Genomic DNA, 25,823 nt, shown 5'->3' with positions numbered 1-25,823 from the left:
ATTTGTTTTTGCAAGAAGTGAAGCAAGGAGTGAAGTCAGTTAATCTCTTTAGTGTAATTTCCAATTTTTGGGCATGCTAAAATGATGAGATCACCACAAACCAAAGCATGTCTTTCTATTCAGGACAAAATAAACAAAACTGAAGGAGTGTAAGAAGTCCTAGTGAACCTAAAGTGAGCAACACTAAGCGTTCCAAAATCCCATTCCTACCTTAACTGCAAAGAAACGCTGATAAGATCTACTGCTTCTAGCGAAAGGTAAATAAGGCGAGGCTTCACAATATTTTTTGCATATAAATTAGGAGAGATCTGGAACTAGTTTAACCCTCTACTGATGTATCCATCAACACATGAACTAACACGACTTTCTTCCCATTAACTAGGGCGCCTTCTATCCCAATTCCTCCTCTGATGACCAACTTATGCACCTCACCCATCACCTATTCCGTGAAATCAACTCCTGTAAACGTACTATTTTTGACTCTCTCTGCCTAGAAAAGACCTAAGACCGTGTATGGCGTTCCAGACATCTTTTCAAGCTCCAGACACTCGAATTTCCAATTAACGATCTCCACCTTGTTACATCCCTCCATTGTCACTACTAACAATACCAATTCCCATATCCTGATCCCACTGCAGGAGTGCGCCAAGGCTCCATCCTTTCTCCTCTCCTTTATCTCCTCTACACTGTTGATGTACCCAAACTTCACCCACTATTGAGGCTTTTCAGTATGCTGTTATCACCGCTTTTCTCGCCGTCTACCCTACACTCCAGAAAACCCAACGATCCTCCTAAATTTACCACAAGCAGTTTACCTCCTGGTGTAACCAATGGCTCCTCAAGAGCAACCCCTTCAAAATCCAAGCAATAGTCATAGGGTAAACCACTGGCACCTCCCACCTCCATAACTTCTAGCATACGATTTACAACCGTCCTATCCAGGTAACTAAAACACAAAAACATGTTGGCCTTACCTTCAACTGGGAACCTCACCTACGAACCATCCAACAGAAAGCCCACAAGAGTCTGAAACTACTAACAGGCTGAACTTGGGGGTTACAAGCCTCCTCTATGCTCCATTCCTACAGAACCATGATCCAGCCCATCCTATGCTATGAAAAAGCTGCACAGATCTCCTTGCCAGCACAGTTGTACAAGTTCATCCAAATCCCCAAACGCCATGCACTCTGGCTTACTTTCTCCACATTTTTACCCACCCGTATATTCTACAATGTCATCAAATTCCCATCTCTTCTCACCCATATGGAACACCTCTGCATCTCCTATACTGTCCACAGATTCCAGTCACCCCACTGTCTCCCCTCTGACCACCAATCCTGGTGTACGTTTCCAATGCAATTTCAGCCTACTCCCTCTCCCTGACAGTGAGACCTGCCCTGAAGTTTATCCCACTTCCCAACCTTAACTCTTCCCACCTATCCCATTGCATATCATGGATGCTCTCTCCTTTCCCTCTCCATCCATCTCCATCCCTTTTCTCTTACAACCACTGTCCTACCCACACAACACACTACTCATCATCCTTTGTCTCTCCAACTGACTATATTTCCCACTACCCACCTGAGCTCCTACCTCTCATCTCCACAGTTTTTCATATCTAACAGACCCCTGTCTTCCTACCCACAGCCCTCAACCCTCAGGACTATGCTCGTTCCTCCAGAAATACCTTTCATCCTTTCGCAGGTCCTTCAGTTTTTAAGTGAAAGTGCAGTGCTTCACTGTTTTTGAATACTTGCTCACGCTCCAAACTGTTGGGACTCTGTCATCAGGGAACAGTTGAAATTAGATTATGTGAAAATAATTTCAGCAGAGACTCCGGATATGCACTCAGCAATGCATGGATGCACGCAGTTGATAAAGAAAGAGCGCAGAGGGAGACTTCTTACACCCCTCGCAGTTCTCCGCCTGTTGCGATGGATGGCGCTGCAAGCAACGCTGGATAAAGCGCGCAAACAAAATCTATGGACATAGAGGCCGTCGCCTTCGTACGCGCCGTTTTCACCGTGACGTCATCCAGCCAATGAGAAGCCGTCCACTGCTTATAAGAGCGGAAGCCTTATCGGTCCACGACAGTCAGTTTTACCCCTGATGAAGATGACGGAGGTAGTCATCGAATGCTCGGGATCTTATCCGAATTTGAGGCGGCAAGTAAACTGAGAACTTTTTATTCAGGGACTCCATCGCGAAAGACTTCGTAGTCATATTCGTAGTTACTCCACTGTTTTTATCAGAATTTCACTTTCCTGTGATATGTTTTTAAAATGTATGTATTTCCGTTCTTTTAACCGTCCATCTTTGACTTTTAATTTAAAATATAAAAAACCTCAAGTCTTGTTTTTTTTATTTTCTCATTGAACAGTTTTTACTCGGTTGGCTGAAAAGCAGAAAACTGTACTGCAGACAGCCCACCCCCGCCCATATGGGGTGAGAGAAATGACAGAACAATAAAGGACGAAAGAGCACGTTTACTCTCTGACACATTCACCATCCCAGAAGACCCCCACTGTAATTACTCCTTACTGTCGACAGTCCGTGAGCGTACCAATACCTCCCCCCCACCCCTTGCTTCTGGCTTCCAGTACCTCGACAACATCCCACAGACAGAACTCTAAACTCTAATGACAAGACATTCAACAGATACTCCACCACAAACGCAACACACTCCCGGTCACAGCTGCATCCCCCACAGAAACCTGAAAGAAAGACTGCTCTCTTCCTGGAAATCCTAGTCACCTTGCAAAACAATCTTACAAAAGAGTTACTATCCTGAGCCGCAGAAAACGTCTCGAATGCTCCTCTTCCTCAAACCTAATAAACCTGCCACTGACAACTCCTCTTACAGACCCATCAGCCAGTCCTCTGTGTTCAGAAAGAAATTTGCCATACTTTTCTCCCTCTATTTTGAAAACGCTTATGTCCGTCTATGGCATTCCGGAGTGCTCTTTAAGCTCCAGACGTACCCACTTCCCATAAATTATGTCCACCTCGTCGCCTCTTTTCTCTCTATCTGCCCGTCTTATATCACTATCAGTAACACCAACTCCTACATCTTCCATCTCACTGCACATGTGCCCAAAGTGTCTGCAATCTCGCCTCTCCTGTGTGTTCTCTACTTGCTGACATGACAAAGCCTAAGCCTCCTTTCGCTGTTCATCTCATTCAGTATGCTGATGGCACCACCTTCCTTGCCCTCTACTCTACCCTCTAGAAATTCTAACGATCCCTCAGTCCATCTCAATCAGGTCATCTCCTGATGGAATCAGTGTCTCTGCAAAATCGATCCTACCAAAACCCAGGCAATAATTATAAGCTGAACACCCTACAGTTCCGCCCCCACGACTTTTACCTTACCGTTTACGACCGTCATATCCATTTAACTAATACACTAAAGTACCTCAGACTAACAGTTGACCGTTGACTACATGGAAGCTCCATTTGTTAATCATTCGACAGAAAACCCATAAGAGGAAAAAATTACTAAAACTACTAACCAGCCACAACCCTCCACACCTCTAAAGCCCTGATCTAACTCATCCTGTGCTATGCCAATGTGGCATGGACTTCTGATCCTCCCTCCTTTTATCACACCCTACATGTCCTTGAATACGACGTACTCTGCCTAGCCTTTCAGATCTGCTTACCTTCCACCACCAACATCCACTACGGAATTGTAAAATTCTCCAGCGTGCCTTCCATCTTGAACACATCCTAATATCTCATGTTACTTCTAAAGTCGACAGTACCCATCTCCCAGTTTCCTGCCCTGCACACTGATTCTGGTACTTTTCTGCGCCTCTACTATAACATTCCACCAACACTATACCTTCGAGCTTTTCATTGCTTCATTTCCTACCGTAAACTCGACTTGCACCTGATGCTTTATAATATGAGATTTTGCACCTATTGCACCAGTTACACGACAATTCTTTACTGGAAATACTGGTATTCTATTATTTTGACTCAAGTACTTGTAAAAATTTGCACTCATGACATTGGTAGTCCGTACATATCTACTTGCAATTTAGCCTGCACAACACTTTTGTCGGTTCGGTTACATTTCTGCGGTATGTCTACAAGTTCCTTTTCTATTTTTATTCCCTCATTGTATATCAGCATACAAAGTTTATGGCTGTCATCCGTGAATGTGCCTTTACTACACCATCCTGCAGCCAACAACATAGAGCGTATTGTGCCTGTTCTTAGTTTAACAGATGAGCATTAGTGGGTTGACAGTTGTCTCTCACTTCCACTAATCTCACATTGTGGTTCTGGTTGTTCTGTTGGGTTGGCCGCCCTGCCTCCCCGATGGTGTAGTTTGATACTGTGTATGGCTCTGGTTTTGTGGTGATCGGTTTGTAACTTCCTGACATGTTCTGTGACGGACCTGGGTTGGCGTTCCATTGTGGTGCTGTGTTTTGTTGCCACTGTGGTGTCGGTTCATTACAATCACGTCACTGGTTTCGGTTGTACCGCCATTGCGGATTGCGTTACCATTATATCCATTAGTCGGTCCATCATGATGTCTCTTCCGATTTTGACGATTTTAGCCGCCGTTATAACCATTCCCATTGTTTGTGCCTCGATTCTGTTGCCAGTGATCTTGCCGTTACCATTTGGTACTAAGTTACTACCGTTACTGTGGCTGCCATTGTAATCGGCTTTTTGTTGATTACAGCCTGCATGGTTCCATTTGTTTTCCATGAATTGTTCTATTTCATATTCCGGCACATTGATGAAATATCTTTTAATTTCACTGGGAAACTTCATTTTTATTAATCTGATTATGTCACGATCGGACATGGGCTCGTCCCAGTACCTGGTTTTGTTTATATACTTTTCAAAATATTTCCAAAACGTTCCCACCTTAGGGTTATACATTTCTGGACTGTAAAACTCCTTGCGTGGTCTTTCTTGGACGCTATCGGACCAGAATTTTTGCAAGAATGCACGTTCAAACTGTTGCATCGTTAGACATTTTTCGGACACGTCGGTGGTCCACAGTGGTGGTGGTGGTGGTGGTTGTTGGGATGTTTAAGGGGGACTAAACAGCTAAGGTCATCAGTCCACCAAGGTCCACAGTGCCGCGTCACCTTGAATGAAGGAGACCACGAACTATATTCTTTGTCTTTCTGTTCATGTCCTGGGAAACACATTCCTGAAGCTCTTAAAGAATACCACAGGGTGGACATGTCGTTTTTGGCTATTGAAGGGTTGGAATGTCCTGTGTTTTATCTCATTGTCCTCCTTTTTGCACATTTGATTGCTACCTTCGGTGGCATTCATTACTTCGTTATGTGCACTGCACGGTATCCCATATTGTTCGTGCCCGTAATTCACATTAGGTTGCGGTTGCGCACCCTGCATACCGTCTGCGTTATTATACACTCCTGGAAATTGAAATAAGAACACAGTGAATTCATTGTCCCAGGAAGGGGAAACTTTATTGACACATTCCTGGGGTCAGATACATCACATGATCACACTGACAGAACCACAGGCACATAGACACAGGCAACAGATCACGCACAATTTCGGCACTAGTACAGTGTATATCCACCTTTCGCAGCAATGCAGGCTGCTATTCTCCCATGGAGACGATCGTAGAGATGCTGGATGTAGTCCTGTGGAACGGCTTGCCATGCCATTTCCACCTGGTGCCTCAGTTGGAGCAGCGTTCGTGTTGGACATGCAGACCGCGTGAGATGACGCTTCATCCAGTCCCAAACATGCTCAATGGGGGACAGATCCGGAGATCTTGCTGGCCAGGGTAGTTAACTTACACCTTCTAGAGCACGTTGGGTGTCACGGGATACATGCGGACGTGCATTGTCCTGTTGGAACAGCAAGTTCCCTTGCCTGTCTAGGAATGGTAGAACGATGGGTTCGATGACGGTTTGGATGTACCGTGCACTATTCAGTGTCCCCTCGACGATCACCAGAGGTGTACGGCCAGTGTAGGAGATCGCTCCCCACACCATGATGCCGGGTGTTGGCCCTGTGTGCCTCGGTCGTATGCAGTCCTGATTGTGGCGCTCACCTGCACGGCGCCAAACACGCATACGACCATCATTGGCACCAAGGCAGAAGCGACTCTCATCGCTGAAGACGACACGTCTCCATTCGTCCCTCCATTCACGCCTGTCGCGACACCACTGGAGGCGGGCTGCACGATGTTGGGGCGTGAGCGGAAGACGGCCTAACGGTGTGCGGGACCGTAGCCCAGCTTCATGGAGACGGTTGCGAATGGTCCTCGCCGATACCCCAGGAGCAACAGTGTCCCTAATTTGCTGGGAAGTGGCGATCCGGTCCCCTACGGCACTGCGTAGGATCCTACGGTCTTGGCGTGCATCCGTGCGTCGCTGCGGTCCGGTCCCAGGTCGACGGGCACGTGCACCTTCCGCCGACCACTGGCGACAACATCGATGTACTGTGGAGACCTCACGCCCCACGTGTTGAGCAATTCGGCGGTACGTCCGCCCAGCCACCCGCATGCCCACTATACGCCATCGCTCAAAGTCTGTCAACTGCACATACGGTTCACGTCCACGCTGTCGCGGCATGCTACCAGTGTTAAAGACTGCGATGGAGCTTCGTATGCTACGGCAAACTGGCTGACACAGACGGCGGCGGTGCACAAATGCTGCGCAGCTAGTGCCATTCGACGGCCAACACCGCGGTTCCTGGTGTGTCCGCTGTGCCGTGCGTGTGATCATTGCTTGTACAGCCCTCTCGCAGTGTCCGGAGCAAGTATGGTGGGTCTGACACACCGGTGTCAATGTGTTCTTTTTTCCATTTCCAGGAGTGTATTTACACTCGCGGCCGCAGTCGCTTGTTCTACAGCTGTTTTTACATCGTTTCAAATCTTTGCAGATATCTCGCGATCCTATACTTCTGGCTATTCATTAAATTCTTTTTCGAGTTTTTGAGCTTGCACTTTCAATATGTGTCAGTACTTTTCCGTGCATCTATCTCCACATTATCCACGCGGTTGGTTAAAGTCTGGGCATTGTCTTCAAGCCTAGCCTCCGATATCTGTAATTTTTGCATCTCGCCGACTAAGCTTTGCAGAAGATCGGGTATTTCTTTGCAAGCGTCCCGCTTCTCGGCAAGTTCGCTTTGGATACTGTCTAGTTTCGCTCCACTTCGCTGCTCTTGCTCAATGAGCTTATGCGTTAATTTTTTCTCCTGCTCATGTGGCGTCTGAGCCAGTTTCTCGTCTCTTTGTTGCCCTTGCTCATGGAGCTTTTGCGTTAATTTTTTCTCCTGCTCGTGTAGCATCTGAGCCAGTTTTTCGTCCCTTTCTCTGTCCCTTTGTTCGAGCCTACGCAGAAATTCACCAAAAGGGTCTGCAATCGGTTAGCATACTGGTGCCCTGCTTAATCTAGCACTCGACTGGCCCCCCTGCCCAGGCAGTGCAGTTGTTATTCTATTCCCATTCTGCTGTGGAGCGTCATTCACCGTCCACAGATCCTCGCCCCCGCTCCGGAAATTGTTATCCGAGGCGGTGGCTTGGGATTCGCGTACGTTTCGCAAATGATCCTCACTTTCCATGTTAACAGAATTTTGTTCGTCTGGTACGGATGCTTTAGGTTGTCCTATCTTACCCATGATAAATTCACTTTAAGCCATTGACAAATCCTTAACACTGACACACATACGAATAATTATCCCTCCGCCCCCCCCCCCCAAAAAAAAGTAAACACATGAATACACAAATACACACAATTTAATTTGCACTTTACGTACTATTTTTTCACCGAAGGTATTTCATGTGCACATGCGTTCGATATTCCACACAGAGCTATGCAGGATGTTTGCACAATAGGCCTTACCTTTGTTATTTCTCTTTCACGTAATCCTTTTTCTTTTCTTCTCCAGATCTCCTCAGGGTGTGGTTTTGTTGTTGTACATGTAAAATAATTCATATAGGCATTAATATCTTACAACAATTAGACACATACATAATTACATTCATTACAATAGAATCATATTTAAAAAATATCGCATTTTCTTTGATCGGGCCCCACCTTGGGCGCCAATCTCGCATCCGTTGGTCGTCGTAATTTAATATATTATTTGTTGGTAACGTTGATTATTGACGACTTACGTGGTGGGCTTCAATAAAAATGATATTTCATTTTATTTTGATTTACAATGCTTTTGTGAAGTTCTCTTTTTTAACAATATTAATCTTCAGTATAAGTTATTTGTTACGTTAATGAACATTAGACTCGCTGAATCTTAAAACATGAGCGTATGAGTTGAACAATGGGATAAACTTTTCATATTAATTTCTTCGGCTAGTCAGTTCACTTTAAAGCAAAAAATCTTTAGTTATTAATTACAATTGCGGCCCACACACTCGCGAGAGTATTTTTTCCTACTTCCATTAACCATTGCATTGTAGTCGGAGTCCTGGCTCTGGCTCTCGGCTGTTGTACTGAAAATAGGAATCTTGAAGCTACGTATTTTCTGCAATGTCGGTCGGCTGTGGAGAAAAATGTATATTAGGTTAATAGCGGGCAAGTTTTCCGCTTCCGCTTATTTTTTGTAAGTTAATGTCGCCACGTAATGGCGTCGTTGGCTGCATCGGCCGCGGCGATTGTTGCACTGTAAATTACTCGAATGCAGGTTAATTCAAGGAAGGCGGACATGATATCTGGATCACCTCTTACAAATTAAAAGTGAACAATAATATTAAATCAATATATTATCTGCTTAATTAGTACAAATATGCTTACATTTGCCAGCACATGCAAGATGTCCGTCTACACGCAACCAAGACAAGAAGTGAAGACGACTAAAAAATTAACAAAATATCGTATCTTGTCGTCTCTTTAGATCATATTGTTGTATTTATTTGCCCTCGAAACTTACACAGAGAAATTATTATAACACGGGTACATGATAAAAATGTATATTATTGAATTTTTAAATGTCTCTTCTTTATAAATACTGTTTTTTTTTAAGTCTTTTCGTATTATTTCACTGGCGACGCTATAACCTCCTCATCTTCCACATCCTCTCCCAAAGAAACTTTAATCGCCTTCCCTTACCTGACTGTGAAATCCAGTGATGTAATCCCTCCTACCATATCTAGGAGGTCCCAACTACCCTTCCCTGTCAAGGCTCCCTTCCCCTCCAATCCTCTCCACCCACTCCCTAAGCATTGGTTCGGAAATGCATCCCTCTCCATTCTTCTCCCGTCCCTCGTCCAAACATTCACAAACACAAACCCCTTCCTATTCACTACCTTTAAATGCTGTGTTCCCATAATACTCTTATCCCTGGCAGTCTTCATCCACTCATTTCCTCAATCATCTATGTATCTATTTCACCTTTTTAATTAGTCAACAGATTGGCCTTTTCGTTTTACTTTGTGCAACTATCTGTTTTTATATGTTAGTCTGCGACATTCATTTTACATTCATCTGTGTCTATATAGTAATCATTCACCAAATCAACCTTTTATATTTTAACTTATGGAAGTGACAATTTGTCTTTGGCTGAAAGTGGCAAATTGTATACGCTGACAGTCCACCCCCTGCCCATATGAGAAGGAAGGGATGAAATAACAACAAAGAAAAAAAGAGCATGTTTTGAGCTTTGTGTTTGGAAGCATACCATATTTTTCGCGTTTAAAATGATGTCCTAATGCGCTAGAAGTTCTAGAATGGATATGCTCTCTAACTATCTAATTAGGGTGGAAAAATCTCTGCCTGATTTACCATTGTAAAAGCAGTCAAAGTTTCTACATTGTATCTCATGCCATCCAGGTTTACCAAACGTATTAAGTTCTTCTGCTCAACATCATATCTCAAACGCTTGAATGTTTTCCATTGTATATTGAATGAAACATTAATTTTCCCCTTTTTTATTTTTTTAAGACGTTAGCATTTTTTTTCGCAATGAGGGACAATGTAGTAAGTGCGTGCTCCATACTAATCAGCGCAAGGTTACACTGCGGGTTTAGGTTTTTTCCTAATTGCTTAGTTAATATTTTAGTTACTACGAATTTCAAATGTAAATTTTGTCATCGGTCTGTTTTTCGTCTTTTGTGACTTAACATTGCAAGCATTGATTTTTTTCATACGCTGTCCTAATTTACAACTTGTCACTCTTGTTACCTTTGGCGGTGCTTAGCTAACATCTTCTTTGTTGACATTTGTGTTATCAGTTTGATTCGACACTAACCATTGTGCAATTCTGTTGTGTCAGATGGTTTTACGTTTAGTAATTGATAATACTCTGTAACGCCTTAACCATGTACGCAGTTGTGGTCCTTGTGGCTTGACGTTAGGCTAGTGCATTAGAAATGGCCTTGTTCGTCTTGCGCTGTACGTACTTCGACATAGACAATGTAATTCCTGTGATTCTTTGGTTCTTACTTTTAGCATTTACTCTGACGCAATCTTGTGGCTACTCGATCATCACTGCTGGTGTTATGTTTATTTTATTCACTCATCTTATGGACAACACAATATGTATCCCGTTTCATGGCACCTTAGCCCTGATGAACAACATTTCCTGTTGTAAAGTTGGGTTCAGCATAAGAGCATCTTAACTGTATTATTATAGCGTGGCTGGCAGTTTCAACAATTTACATATCAATTTATTCTCTTTCATTTATTGTCTGTCCTTCCTTTTACTTTATAATCTTAATAATAACACACGAGAAATCCAATCTGTTACTTTTGCCTACATTGTAATTCGTTTTCATACATTTTTTATGTGTATAAATTGTAATTTGTATGACGCAATGTCACATCCTAGCCGAAATTGTAATAGTTATCAGCGTGAGTCAGATTATTTCTGTGTTTTACAACTTGCATGCTGTTATAGTTTACTTCATAATCGATAACTGCTCTATGTTTAATAATTATACTTCGTTATATTTTTTATTCTGTGCATTAAGTATTTTTCTAAATACTATGTCTGAAAGTTCCTGCATGGTTTTCAAATTGTATACCACATAATCGATGTTCAGTGTATGATCTCCTATTGGTTACATTTTTCGATAGTCATTAATGTGATCTATTAGTTTCCAAGGCCGTCTGATGATGGCAGTTGTTTTTCTCACTATTAGTTGCCTATGTACTTTCAGTCTGACACTGGGCTTCATACATATCTTGAGCTATATTCAGTACCTCATGTGTCCACTGCTGTATGGCTGCATGGCTCGTTCTTGTATTTCTTTGTGTGTCGATGAAACGGCTGACCACTGTGCGACATTTCACGTTGTAATTCCTTCGTTTTCTTTCTAAAACAGCTATCAATAAATTAATCTGCGACCAATTCATTAAGTGCCAATTCTGAATATTCGGATACCCTACAGATGGAAGCATTTATCTATCAAGTAAAGAAAACAGTACTCTTTACCCCAAACGTAGATGGTTCAGATAAATTGCGACAAGTAGTGATTGGGGAGTTAACGAAGCCTTGATGCTCCCAGGGAGTAAAATCATATCTCACCGACTATGAGATAAGCAACATGGCATGGATTACAGTCACATTTAAAAGTCTCCAGGAAGCTTGGTGTCCACATGCATCATGAGAAGAGAAAACTACTTTGCCTCTGGACAACTGTTCGACTCATCCTGAGGCACTATAGTTAAGCAACATAGAACTGATAGTTTTACCACTGCATGAGACATCTTCAGCCCCTAGTCTGCCACAATGAAGACCACATGGGAAGAATGGGATTAAGTCCATTTTATAGATTTTTCAGGAGAGCAATTTTAAAGTTTAAAACGTTACTGTTTCATTTGTTATTGAAATATGATTTTGTAATTTATACAGTACATTCAACGTCCTTTTCTTTAGGATTCCTTAAAAGTGGAAAAATTATATTTTTAAAAATTGAACCCTATATGTCTTTCTATCTGATTGTCAATTTTTTTAAATATCTTTGTATAATGCAATAATTATTTTGTAAAAATCGGAATGTTATGTGATATTGAGATGATACTTCTCTATAAAACTTCAGTCTAACTCCCCTGAAAAATATCTATTCATCTTTGAGTCTAGTCATTGCTGTACAGGATGTTAATGACTAATCATGTTTTAGGAACGATACTGTTTATCAATATTCTGTTTTTATTTTCACTGAACTCATGTAAATTACAATGATTAATAAGCCCATGTCTCAACTTTCTTATCTTTAAATCACCTGGTACACAACTACCAGCAATTAATCAATAAATGGTTACAACACATACATTAAAAATATAGTTAATAGGACGTAATTTTAGGTATCATCATAAATCACAGTTTTTGTAACCCACAGTCTTCATTTATCACTTTTTACTTATAACAAACAAATAACAAAAAACGCGTTTGTAAATTCATTACCAGAAAGGAATATTTGTATTTTATTCTTGGGCCCTGTATCACAGAACACCTTCAGTTCTTGCAGATCACTCTACTTTTCCTTGGTGATAGGTATCAGTCCTGAAACATTGGACATGCGACCCCTAATTAGCATGGTTCCTCAATAGGTCTGTTATAATAAAGCAGGACCTGCTACTTCACACACTGATATGATCTAGTTTCATTTAATTACTCTGACTAAAATCTTTACCAGCCTACCTTTGTAACAGGCTGAAGGGGACAAAACACTGAAAAACCTGCAAGTTCTGGAACAGATGTGATCCAAGATCCAATGTAAGTGTCACGATGTATGATAAGCCTTGGCTGGTGACGTTCTGCCTTCACCTCCTTAATAATTGGCGAGGGAAGTAGACATTTTGGTCGGTATCTTGGTTGCAAGAAATCAGTCCAGTCATGTATCATTGAGCCATGGCCTTCAACAACCTGAAAAGAAGTGGGTTTCGCACGTGCATCATTAATTACGTCTGTACAGTCCTTTAGGAGCTCAGTTTTCGTTTTACATCTGATGAGGCCCATCTCTTTGTTACTTTCCAGGTGTGAATGTCCTTCTGGGAATGCCACACAAATTGATTCAAATCACTTTGCATGATGGACAAGATAATGGATGAAACTCAAAAGGGTGTAGTTTTTGTTTTGACCACCACATTAATAAGAACGTTGCTTCTCCTGAGTCCTGCTGGACACTGCTGCCAAACTGTAAATCCAATTCATTAAGTGCCAATTCTGAATATTCGGATACCCTACAGATGGAAGCATTTATCTATCAAGTAAAGAAAACAGTACTCTTTACCCCAAACGTAGATGGTTCAGATAAATTGCGACAAGTAGTGATTGGGGAGTTAACGAAGCCTTGATGCTCCCAGGGAGTAAAATCATATCTCACCGACTATGAGATAAGCAACATGGCATGGATTACAGTCACATTTAAAAGTCTCCAGGAAGCTTGGTGTCCACATGCATCATGAGAAGAGAAAACTACTTTGCCTCTGGACAACTGTTCGACTCATCCTGAGGCACTATAGTTAAGCAACATAGAACTGATATTTTTACCACTGCATGAGACATCTTCAGCCCCTAGTCTGCCACAATGAAGACCACATGGGAAGAATGGGATTAAGTCCATTTTATAGATTTTTCAGGAGAGCAATTTTAAAGTTTAAAACGTTACAGTTTCATTTGTCCTTTATAGACCACAGTACAGTACACGGCGCATGGGCTGCTCATCTTAGCTGCCACCCTGCAGGACAGAGCAGGTGGCGCCGCCCTTAGTAGAACACCAGTGGAATCGAAATATCGCACTCAAACACCTTTTTCAAACACTCAGACAGTACTCACCAAAGAACGTTGTTTTGAAGCGGGATGGAACAGAGTTCCACGTCCAGCTAAGACGAAAGCTATTGTCTCTATTCTCAAAAGATGAAACTCGAGCTGAGTCCGGAAACATTGAAGATTTTGATGTGGCTTTTCATGTACCAGAATAATGGGCTCGTATCTAAAATGGAATTGATTTTGATAATTTTGTTGACTGTGATGCTGCTGTCTGTTGAGTGCAAAATGATGATGAAATAATTGAAGAAGATGTGCAACTGTTAGCTGAAAAAAACTAGTTCTGACATATCTGAAGGAGCATATGGTGAATCTATGGACTGTCTTAGTCTGTCGGAAGCACTTACTGCATTGGAAGCAACACAACGTTTCTTAAGATCGAGAAACATTAGTGATAACAAGATGAGGACAGTAAATGCGTATGAACATGTGATTATGAAAACAGTGTTGCTTCTAAAAAAATGTACAACAGTTTATTCACTCTTCAGGCCAAAGTAACTTCAACCGCCCATAATTTAGGGATCAGCTTATTTTGACTACGATACCTACTACTATACAGTATGTGTATTTTCGTTTGGAATGCATGTAAAGTTACACTACTGGCCATTAAAATTGCTACACCAAGAAGAAATGCAGATGATAAACAGGTATTCATTGGACAAATATATTATACTAGAACTGACATGTGGTTACATATTCACGAAATTTCGGATCATAGATCCTGAAAAATCAGTACCTAGAACAACCATCTCTGGCCGTAATAACGGCCTTTATAAGCTTGGGCATTGAATCAAACAGAGCTTGGGTGGCGTGTACAGGTACACCTGCCCATGCAGCTTCAACACAATACCACAGTTCATCAAGACTAGAGACTGGCGTATTGTGACGAGCCAGTTGCTCGGCCACCATTGACCAGTCGTTTTCAATTGGTGAGAGATCTGTAGAATGTGCTGGCCAAGGCAGTAGTCGAACATTTTCTGTATCCATAAAGGCGCGCACAGGACCTGCAACATGAAGTCGTGCATTATCCTGCTAAACGGTAGAGTTTCACAGGGATCGAATGAAGGGTAGAGCCACGGGTCGTAACACATCTGAGATACAACGTCCACTGTTCACAGTGCCGTCAGTGCGAACAAGAGGTGACCAAGACGTGTAGCCAATGGCACCCCATACCATCACGCCAAGTGATACACCAGTATGGCGATGATGAACACTCGCTTCCAATGTGCGTTCACCGCGATGTCGCCAAACATGGATGCGACCATCATGATGCTGTAAACAGAACTTGGATTCATCCGAAAAAATGACGTTTTGCCATTCGTGCACCCAGGTTCGACGTTGAGTGCACCACCGCAGGCGCTCCTGTCTGTGATGCAACGTCAAGGGTAACTGCAGCCGTGGTCTCTGAGCTGATAGTCCATGCTGCTGCAAACGTCTTTGAACTGTTGATGCAGATGGTTGTTGTCTTGCAAACGTCCCAATCTGTTGACTCAGGGATCGAGACGTCGCTGCAAGATCCGTTACAGCCATGTGGATAAGATGCCTGTCATCTCTACTGCTAGTGATACAAGGCCATTGGGATCCAGCACAGCGTTCCGTATTACCCTACTGAACCCACCGATTCCATATTCTGCTAACAGTCATTGGATCTCGACCAACGCGAGCAGCAATGTCGTGATACGGTAAACCGCAATCACGATAGGCTACAATCTGACCTGTATCAAAGTCGAAAAGGTGATAGTACACAGTTCTCCTCCTTGCACGAGGCATCACAACAACGTTTCACTAGGCAATGCCGGTCAACTGCTGTTTGTGTATGAGAAATCGGTTGGAAACTTTCCTCGTGTTAGCACGTTGTAGGTGTCACCACCGGCGCCAACCTTGTGTGAATGCTCTGAAAAGCTAATCATTTGCATCTTCTTCCTGTCAGTTAAATTTCAAGCTGTAGCACGTCATCTTCATGGTGTAGCAATTTAATGGCCAGTAGCGTAATACAGGGGTCGTTCGATAAGTAATGCCCCACATTTTTTTCTCGCAACATATTTATTGTTATGAGTCAGAATTTGGTGACAATATACATCGACATGTATTGTCCATGTCCTATTTTTCTACGTAATCTCTATCACGTTATGTGGATGTAGGCTGACGTTGTGGAAGAGCATGTATTGCCTGCTGGTTACAGCTCTTGTCCTGTACGCATAGCGATATTTTCACTGTATATCATCTTCAAAGTGTGTTTCCCTTAAAGAATGTTTAAGAAGCCCCTAGAGATGGAAGTTAGAGGATGCCAGGTGTAGACTGTAGCGTGGAGGAGGCAGTGAAGTTCAACCCAATTCGGTGATGTGTTCCTAGGTTCTCAGACTTGTGTGTGGGCGTGCATTATCCTGTTGTAGCCAGATTTCTACTGGATTCTTGTCCATACGAACATGTCGGAAACGGTTCTTGAGTTTGTTTAGAGTCTTCACGTATGCCTCTGAATTGATGGTTGAGCCTCTTGCATCACATTCACGAGAATGACGCCATGACAATCCCAGAAGACTGTCACCATGACCTTTCTGGCAGAGGGGGATGTCTTGAATTTCTTCTTTTGTGGTGAATGAAGATGATGCCACTACATGGATTGCCTTTTTGCTTTCGGCGCAAAGTAGTGCTCCCAGCTTTCATCCCCCTGTAACTATCCGTGACAGAAGGGCCTCTCTATTGGTCTCAAAACGCTCCAACAATTCAGATGAATTGGCATTTCTTTGAATCTTTTAGTTCACTGTGAGCATTGGTGGAATCCATCGTGAGCACCTCTTTGAATATCTGAGAGTCTCGATCATTGCAGACGCTCTTCCAATGCTGAGTGACAACTGTACAGCCAGTTGACGAGTTGTGAAGCGCCAGTCATACATGAATAATGGCGTCTGCACGATTCAGCATGTCTGTAGCAGTGGCTGTGACAGGACCTCCCAAGCGTGGCTGATCATGGAGCTCTTTTTCTGCATTTCCTCAAGACGATTTTTTCTTCTGCACACAAGAATTCAATATCATCATGGTGCTTGTAATGTGAGTCGTATGCAGACGCCATTTTGACGCTGTACTAAGGCTCTGCAATCTGCCAGAACGGTTCGAAACTTCACCCTCGTACAGAACGAACATCAAATGTGAAGCACCAATATGGACGTTTGTCTATGTATAATAACAGCTTTTTTAAAAAATGTGGGGCATTACTTATCGAACGACATTCGTACAAATATACTGAGAAGTTTCACTGTAACGTTAATTTCATTTGTACATTTATTCTGTCATTCCTATTCAAAAACATTGTCATCTCACAACAGATAAATTCCGTAACCTCCCAATGAAAATGTGACTAACCTCCCAATAAAAATGTGACTCATATATAACCTTCCAAAAGAACTCTCGTAATGTAACTTTTCAATAAATAACTGACCGTGAATCCAAAACTGGTAAATCTGGACGTCAGCAGTGCTGTGTCATGGCCCTGAAAAGTCGTTCTGAATAAACTGAAAATTCTTACCTCAATGATGTCGCCGGATAACGCGTATATATCTGCTCCTATAAGAATTTTTTCTGGCACAGCCCAGTGCAATGCTGGCCACTAGATTTTGTTATGTACGAAAAAGAACTGATTTTCTTTCCGATAATCGGCATGACTATGGATAGGAGAAATTAGTAAAATCATTGAATTCAGATGAATGACTGTCATAACTTCTCTTTATAAGAAAGATTATTATTGAAAGATTTTTGATATAACAACAGTACAAAAATCTGTTGTAGCAATTAACATATGCGCGCGGCAATAAAGAACAATAATATTTTGCTTTTACCTTATACTACATCGCTCAGGCACTGCCATCGTTCTCCACTACCAGCCTTGGTAATTCCATAACTCTACTGCTCTTCTCGAGCTACAAAACACCACTCTCTGTGAGCTATACAACACGACGACTGCACTCTACGAGCGACCTGACCCAACCGCCCGACTGCGAGCTATAGTAGTGTGCAGGAAATCGCGTATCTGTTAGAAATCACAGTGATTGAGAAGTCACAGATATCACAATAACAACTTTTCAAAATCTAACTGCGATTTCAGTCACAGTTAGCAGTCGCAAGTAGCATTTCACATTCAACGCCGTGAGCCATCTGTTGGCCGAATTCCGTACTGGTTTCTGCGATTTCAGTGACAAATCGCAGCTAGAAGTCGCAAGTAGCAACTAAAAAGCGCAGCTAACAGTGCCATCTGCTGGCCAAAGGTCGTACTACGCTCATCTCTGCGACAGGCTATCGAGTCTAACTACGATTTCCGTGACAAGTCGCAACTACGAGTCGCAAGTAGCAACTAAAAAGCGCAGTTAGCAGTGCCATCTGTTGAGCAAAGCTAATACTATGCTATTCGCTATCGAGTCAAACTGCGATTTCCGTGACAAATCGCAACTAAGAGTCGCAAGTAGCAACTAAAAAGCGCAGTTAACATTCTTTTCCTAGTGCCATCTGTTGAACGACGTACGTACTTCGTCATGAGAACCTTGTGCCTCACGAGATCGGTGTGCTGTGTGTGCATATGAATGACGTATTTCATTAGTGGTAGAAGTCCATTTTTGTTCATTTTAAGATACGGGGTCGTAAATGAGCGCTGAAAAATCTGCAGTTGAGATACCAGAAATATTCAAGCATATGGCTTCTTGCTAGAAATGAACCTTTATTAATGTTTGTTTGGATCATTAATTTCAGAAGCATTATAAACAGAAAAGTAGAGGAAATGGACTTGTGCCACTATTGAAATAAGCCCTTCACTTTATATGACGACATGCACATTCAGCATCAGTTATGGTTGGTCAAACACAGCTGTGACTCTGAATGTATTATATTAATAAGAAGCAACATTGCCTTTTTGTCCTTAAAATATCAGGTAACGTAACAAATGTGATGCTGCTTCCAATATGACAGTTTTGGTTAATACTCCACATGCCTACAGGACTTTCCAATATTAACACAGCAGAACTCAGCCATTTGTATAAGTGTAGTGAAATGAAAACAGCATTATTAAGTCATATGAATGCCTCACTTTTATTCCAACACTGTTCAAGACTCGGGATAAAAGTTTTACACCTGTTGTTCTACATGGCAACTTCACACACACGAACTTTTTGCCGACACTACTACCACCTACACAAGTAAGCTTTTCCTGTGTTACTTTCAAGTACTGCACTTAAGCTATTACTGATTTAACTGGAAGATCTGTACTTCCCACCTTCATATCAACAGCCTCAAAATGCATGTTACAGGTCAGTGTCACACCAAGATTGTGGGGAACGGTGGGGGGGGGGGGGGGGGGGCATGTCACTCTCCAACTAGTGTTTACCAGTAAATAAGTGGCGGAAAATTACGGGTATAGGACGGCTTAAACACGTGGAAAATGAGATTTTCATTATTCACTCACTGTATTTAACATTTATTATTTCTTTAAAATTGCATAACAACTTCAATAAAACACAGTTTAATCACTCATCTGCACACTTATTTCACAATTATGTCACTTTTAAACTGCAAATGCTCTAAGAGCTGTCTTGAATTTTCACGAGTCTCTCTCAACAGCCTTGATTTGGATAAATACGTACAGCAGCCAGTAATCAAGAGTCAGAACTGTGTCTGCAAAATTGCAAGGATTATTAAACAATTTTTGCTGTCACTAATTACAAGAAATATAATTTACACAGTAGATTGCTAATATTTGCTGTAATGAAAGCCACTCAATGGGGTGTATTTCACATTTGCAAGAACGATCTCACTGAAGTAATTAAGTCCATCGAAACAGAAACTAACCTCTCGTCTGACGACAATGGTCTAAAGACGCAGTGGCAATTTCTCCAGATCTGGTGACAATGATATTTTGAGTTATCAATTCACTGAGTGACTGAAATGTAGTTCGGGTACCTGTGAACATAGCAATATCTTAGAATTCATTTTCTAAACACGAACTATTACGCTACTGTATGGCTACTTACATATTCATTACACTATTAATATTTTCACAGTTGTTTCTTTAATACATAATTAAAGCCAACGGAAGAACAAACGTAAAACTTACTTACCAATGACAGGTTTGTTGAGATGCAATTTTCTGTGTGGGCAGATGTAACTTTTTCATACGGCGGTAAACCGCAGGAGTCACAGAAATCGCAGAAGTAGCAGAAGTCACATAAATCGCGGAAGTAGCAGAAATCGCAGAAATAGCAGTGGCGGAGGAATACACGACCTATGTTCCTTAACTGCGACTCTTAACTGCGACAAATCACAGTTAAGAATAACAGATACTGAAAAGTAGCATTCACAGAAATCACTGATATTGGAAAATCGCAGTTAAGCCCATCACTAGCGAGCTACTACTACCACTACTACTGCTGCCGACACTGCTCTCTGGTCTGCGATTCTATTGTAGCTTAAATATTGCAGGCAGCGCATGAGCAGTCCATCGAAGTTACATCCGCTCGAGTTCGCTGGCAATAAATATAAACGAGTTTCTAGTTTTGTAACTCACTTTTAGTAATAGTTTTCAAACTTTGTGTATCAAGTTTCCTAAGTCGTCGTTGAAGTTTATTTGCACAGAGTCAAGCAGTACGATGGTATCACCGAATCATAGGTGCTTTGTAGACACACAGTCCATTAATATGTATTCCTCCTTCGTTTTTCCACGATCTGTAAACTTGATGTAACACTGCTGGGAACTTTCTTAGTAATATTAAAACTGCCTGACTCGTCTCCCCATTCTGAAATTCAAACTTTCCTGACGAAATCTAATGAAAACTGAAGTAATGGCGTAAAAATTCCTCAGTGTACTGACGCAGGTTGATCCAGCGCTTCGTTTCTCAAGCACAGTGAGTGTATATTTTGTGGAAACTGAGGAAAAGCTCTCTCAAAATCTGATGTCCGAAGACCGAGTGGAAATTTCTACTCATTTCTTCATTCTGGTAGTTCACCCTTCATTTCTGAAAGGTGTATTATGTTATACAAGTGTCATTTAGAAATTACGTTTTCCTATCTTCTTTTCATAAATTTTTTTTAGGGAATAGGTGCAACAACGTTCGAGATGTTTTAGACAGTCACCACCAGAACTGAGTCACATGTCATTTTGTAGGAACAACTTTTGTATTCCTGTGTCGCAGAAGTCCTCTGTCTGAGAATAGAACCTCCGCTTGACAGCCATCTTCAGCTCTCCATCACCGTGAAAGTGCTGACTGAAGGACAACTCTGTTATGGGTGGCCAAGTACTTCACAGCTGAAGTCCCTTACTGTCTGCTACGTCGTATGTGCGCGATAATTCTCAAGGATCAAAACAACACTTGCACCGAGTATTCTACACCATTTGGCCCATCGCAATTTCAATCATGTTTTGCAGTACTGGTCAGCGTTTACTATTTACTCCCTGGGTAGCAGGACAATGAAAAGAATGCCCTCCCTCTCCCAGAAAAATGTGCACATCACTTTTCACACAGACACATGTAGCTGAGATTGTCTCTGTCACCAATGCATGGACTCCTGCTCAGTTTCCGGGGTAAAGTACATAACCCTCGTCTCACCGCCTGTCGAGGAATCCGTTGTCGTCAACATGATACAGAAATGTTGATGCTGCTCCTAAGCGATCCTGGCACACACTCTCTTGAACAGCATGTGCTTAGTGACAATCAGCAGCAAGCAGAAAGGCGTTATTTGCGGAAATGGCTGCTGAGATCCATAAATGTGGAGAGACCTTCAGGAAATTGCGTGCACCAACAGTGTGTACTCAGGACCTTCGGCCCACACATGTTACACAGCTGATGATTAATTTCGATTGGATCGAAAGGATAAGAGCCGCCATTTTCAGTCCCTATTATAGTGCTCCTGACTGCAATATTTTTTTATTTTTTTTTATGCGACTGTCATAAGACTGTTAGTTCTGTCATGCTCGCGTTCTATTTCCGGCTAACAACGCTTGCTTTAAAAAAATTAGGGGACTTACTTTCTGGATTATTCTTGTATCTGCTTTTTATGACAGTTCGTTTACTTGATGTAAATATACACACATCAAAAAATGTTTAGCATCACCCCGGTTCCCAGAACTCCTGAAGATAGAGTTTGACTGTGGATGTTGTATCACAGACACAGTCTCTTTGACTGTGTCACAAAACCCGCCCAAACATGTAAACAACCACGCATAAGCAGCGCCTACTAGATGGAGGTGGTCCAATAGCCCATCAGTTACAGTCATTTCACCAGGAAGAAGGCACACGGCTTGTGATGTCTGTAGTTCAACCATGCCTAGACGGTCAAAACCGCGGTTCGATCACGTCCGCATTGTTACTTTGTGCCAGGAAGGGCTTTCAACAAGGGAAGTATCCAGGCAACTTGGAGTGAACCAAAGCAATGTTGTTCGGACATGGAGTAGATACAGAAGACAGGAACTGTCGATGACATACCCCACTCAGGCCACAGGATACTACTGCAGTGGATGTGCGCTACCTACGAATTATGGTTCGGAGGAACCGTGTCAGCAACACCACCATGCTGAATAATTCTTTTAGTGCAGCCACAGGACGTCGTGTTACGACTCAAACTGAGCGCAATAGGCTGCACGATGCGCAACTTCATTCCTGAAGTCCATAGCGAGGACCATCTCCACAACCACGACTTCATGCAGCATGGTACAGATGGGCCAAACAACATGCCGAATGGAGAGCTCAAGATTGGCATCACCTTCTCTTCTCCGATTAGTGTCGCATATGCCTTCAACCAGTCAATCTTCGGAGACGTGTTTCGAGGCAACCTGGTTAGGCTGAACGCCTTAGACACACTGTCCAGCAAGTGCAGCAAGGTGGAGGTTCCCTGCTGTTTTGGTGTGGCATTATGTGGGGCTGACGTACGCCGCTGGTGGTCATGAAAGGCACCGTAACAGCTATACGACACTTGAATGCCATCCTCCGACCGATAGTGCAACCGTATCAATAGCATATTGGCAAGGCACTCATCTTCATGGACGACAATTCGAGCCCCCATTGTGCATATCTTGCAAATTACATCCTTCAGGATAACTACATAGCTCGACTAGAATGGCTAGCATGTTCTCCGGACATGAACCCTATCGAACATACCTGGGATAGATTGAAAAGCGCTGTTTATGGACGACGTGACCCACCAACCCCTCTGAGGAATCTACACCGAATCACCGTTGAGGTGTGGGACAATCTGTACCAACAGTGCCTTGATGAACTTGTGGACAGTATGCCACAACGAATACAGGCATGCATCAATGCAAGAGGATGTGCTACTGGGTATTAGAGGTACTGGTGTGTACAGAAATCTGGACCACCACCTCTGAAGGTTTCGCTGTATGATGGTAAAAAATTCAGTGTGTGGTTTTCATGAACAATAAAAACTGTAGAACTGATGTTCATGTTGATCTCTATTCCAATTTTCTGTACAGGTTCCGGAATTCTCGGAACTGGGTGATGCAAAACTTTTTTTGATGTGTGTAATATTTTTCCTAAGACAATGTTTATAATTTTTGTGAAAACTGTGTTTGTTACGGAGAGGACTCTGAGTGGGCTGTAAGGGGAAAGAGGGCCTAAATGACTTTCTAAAGTGTTAATTGTTGCACAGATAATTTATTCCAATAAAAATTACATAAATGCAATTTTACTTTAGCCCGAGGTTTCTAGTGTACCTTACGCATGAAGAATTCAACATAAAATAATCATGTTATATTGGTTTTTTTTACTTTTGGGTCGTCTAATTACAACTGCATGAAACATAATTTACGTCCCTTACTTGTTTTGCCTGTATTCTTTACAAGGCATCTTCAGTGGGCTGGAGTATGTACATATTTTTACTATCGATCATGCTCTACATCTTACGTTTTTGTTACACTTTTCGCTCTGTCCTGAAATGAAAATTACCAACATATTGTAATATTATACACAACTGAGGATGACAGGAATACAAAAGTTGAAGATGTTAAAATAATTAATTTCAGTAAGACTTCGCAGGTTCAAAAATGTTCTCAGTTTGTCATTCTGGGCTCTACGGTGGGGCAAAATAACACAGCTTTTCTCTTAGCAGAGTTATTTATTCATTTTTACTCCTTATTTTTACTGTAAGCTCAAGTTATAGCACAAAGATGCATCACAAGTTAATTATTAGACATGAGATCCTAACAAAATAACAATGTGTATTAGTAAAATACACAAAAATTTTTGGCAAAATGTTTTCAGGAACTTAGAATAGTATAGTATTAGTTGTGTCTAGTCACTTTTTAAAATTGTAGTAGGCTTTTTACAAACAGACACACTGCATTTTAGTAAATGATAAGGGATGTGATGGAGCAGTGCAAAATCGACATATATCTGTGTCTCTTTCCCCTCTTCAACCTCAACAACTATCAGACACATAATGAAAATGTGGCTACATATTTGAATAAGTATCTTTATAAGGTGTCACCATGACATTAAATCTCCATCACAAATAGCCAACATTGCACAATTTTAATATCTCCCAACAGAAACATTGGCTTAGTTGACTTTGATAATGGTTTGCAGCATCTCACGTCGCCAAATGGAAGCATGGAAAGATTAATGCCTTGTGGGCCAAGTGTAGGTACCACAAGCAATCAACTGTGTCACCAATGACTTCATTGATGATTCATGGGATTTACCCATTCCCACCCCGTATCCTGTCTGAAAAATACCAATTATTCTATGTATAAATGGTCGAAATTCAGATTTTGGCAGAAAATTCAGATTTTGGCAGGAGATTAAAAGAATAGCCCAATTTCACTAGAATATTTCATGTTGTAGTAAGGCTGTTGTCTCAACTATAAATTAGCAGGAAATGAAAACTGGTGCACTGTCATACTGGAATACTGTCCCTGGCTCTATTACAACACACTCCAAGACTTCAAATATGTGCACCAGCTTTAGTATGATGTCAGTATTCAAGATGTCTGACCTGGAATACAAGATGACAATTACATCATCCCTTTTCAGCTTTATAATGTCACAATCCAACTCAGACTTGCTGGGTTATTCGTAACAGTGAAATCTTGTTAAGATCTGTTACACTATTTTTATAAAAGTATGGACCTCTAGCACGGACCTGAGATACTGTCTCAGTCCTACTAAGAGCTACTATTCCATCAACGGTGTATGGTCACTGATATGCTAAGTTTGGACATGTATTTATTGCTGCGCCTCTATTTCCACCCACATTCTGATACTGCCGCCCCCTCCACCAACCCACCTGTGTCCACATGCCCCGCATCAGCTGCAGGAGCACAGCATGTCAGACTGCTACCACCACTGCCAGCCAATGGGCTCTGCAGCCAGCACCTCACCTGCAACTCTATCCACAGAATTATCACTAAGTCCACTACTCTCCCCGTCTGATATCTAAGTATACATGCTCCTATTTCAGTAGTTTTAGTGAGCACATCCTTATAAAAGGACATTTGCAGTGTAGATGTCTCTGAAAATTGTAAACAAATTTGAACAATTAATGTAGCTGTATCTGCTTAAATTGAAGTGTAAAGGAACTCATTCTTAACAAAAGGATACACAAAATGTAGATGTAAGTGCATATTGTAAAACAATTACATATATAAGAGGGTTGAATGGAAGAAAACATGTAATGCTACAAATACGTTCACAAAAATACCAATCTTTCAAACAACCCTTTGTCGTTTCCCTTTTTCACTTTTCAAATAACTTATTCCATAAACCTTAAATTTATGATTTCTTCCAACTGTATCCTCATAACTATTATTTTTTTGTACCTTAGGTAATATTGGATTAAGATATTAGTAAGAAAATTTTGTACAAATTCAGAGTATTTATTTTTCTGGCTTTTTCAAAATACAGAAAATAGTTGGAAAATACCTCTAAAAACATTATATTAAATCATGCAAATTTTCAACACAATTAGCTAAATTGTTTTGGTGCAACAGGTTTGTATGCAAGTCAAACTATTAGAGGGAGAAGGAAAAATAAAAATTAATTTATTTTTTTAGTTGTTGTCTGGGCGAAATTTACACTGATTGTCATGAAACTTTCCAT

At 41.7% G+C, this 25,823-nt stretch overlaps 1 long non-coding RNA gene across 1 annotated transcript; it reads right to left on the bottom strand.

Moving 5' to 3' along the window:
* Positions 1–19,143: 19,143 nt before the first annotated feature.
* On the bottom strand, positions 19,144–20,141 carry LOC126278088 (uncharacterized). Its single transcript, XR_007550644.1, has 3 exons — positions 19,836–20,141; positions 19,567–19,677; positions 19,144–19,392 (listed from the first exon to the last, which is right to left on the bottom strand). It is a non-coding gene; the product is annotated as an uncharacterized LOC126278088 (long non-coding RNA).
* Between the last annotated feature and the right edge of the window lie 5,682 nt (positions 20,142–25,823).

This window comes from Schistocerca gregaria, chromosome 6, assembly GCF_023897955.1.
Source record: "Schistocerca gregaria isolate iqSchGreg1 chromosome 6, iqSchGreg1.2, whole genome shotgun sequence".
NCBI classification, from domain to species: domain Eukaryota; kingdom Metazoa; phylum Arthropoda; class Insecta; order Orthoptera; family Acrididae; genus Schistocerca; species Schistocerca gregaria.
This window is presented reverse-complemented; position numbering and strand designations above follow the sequence as displayed.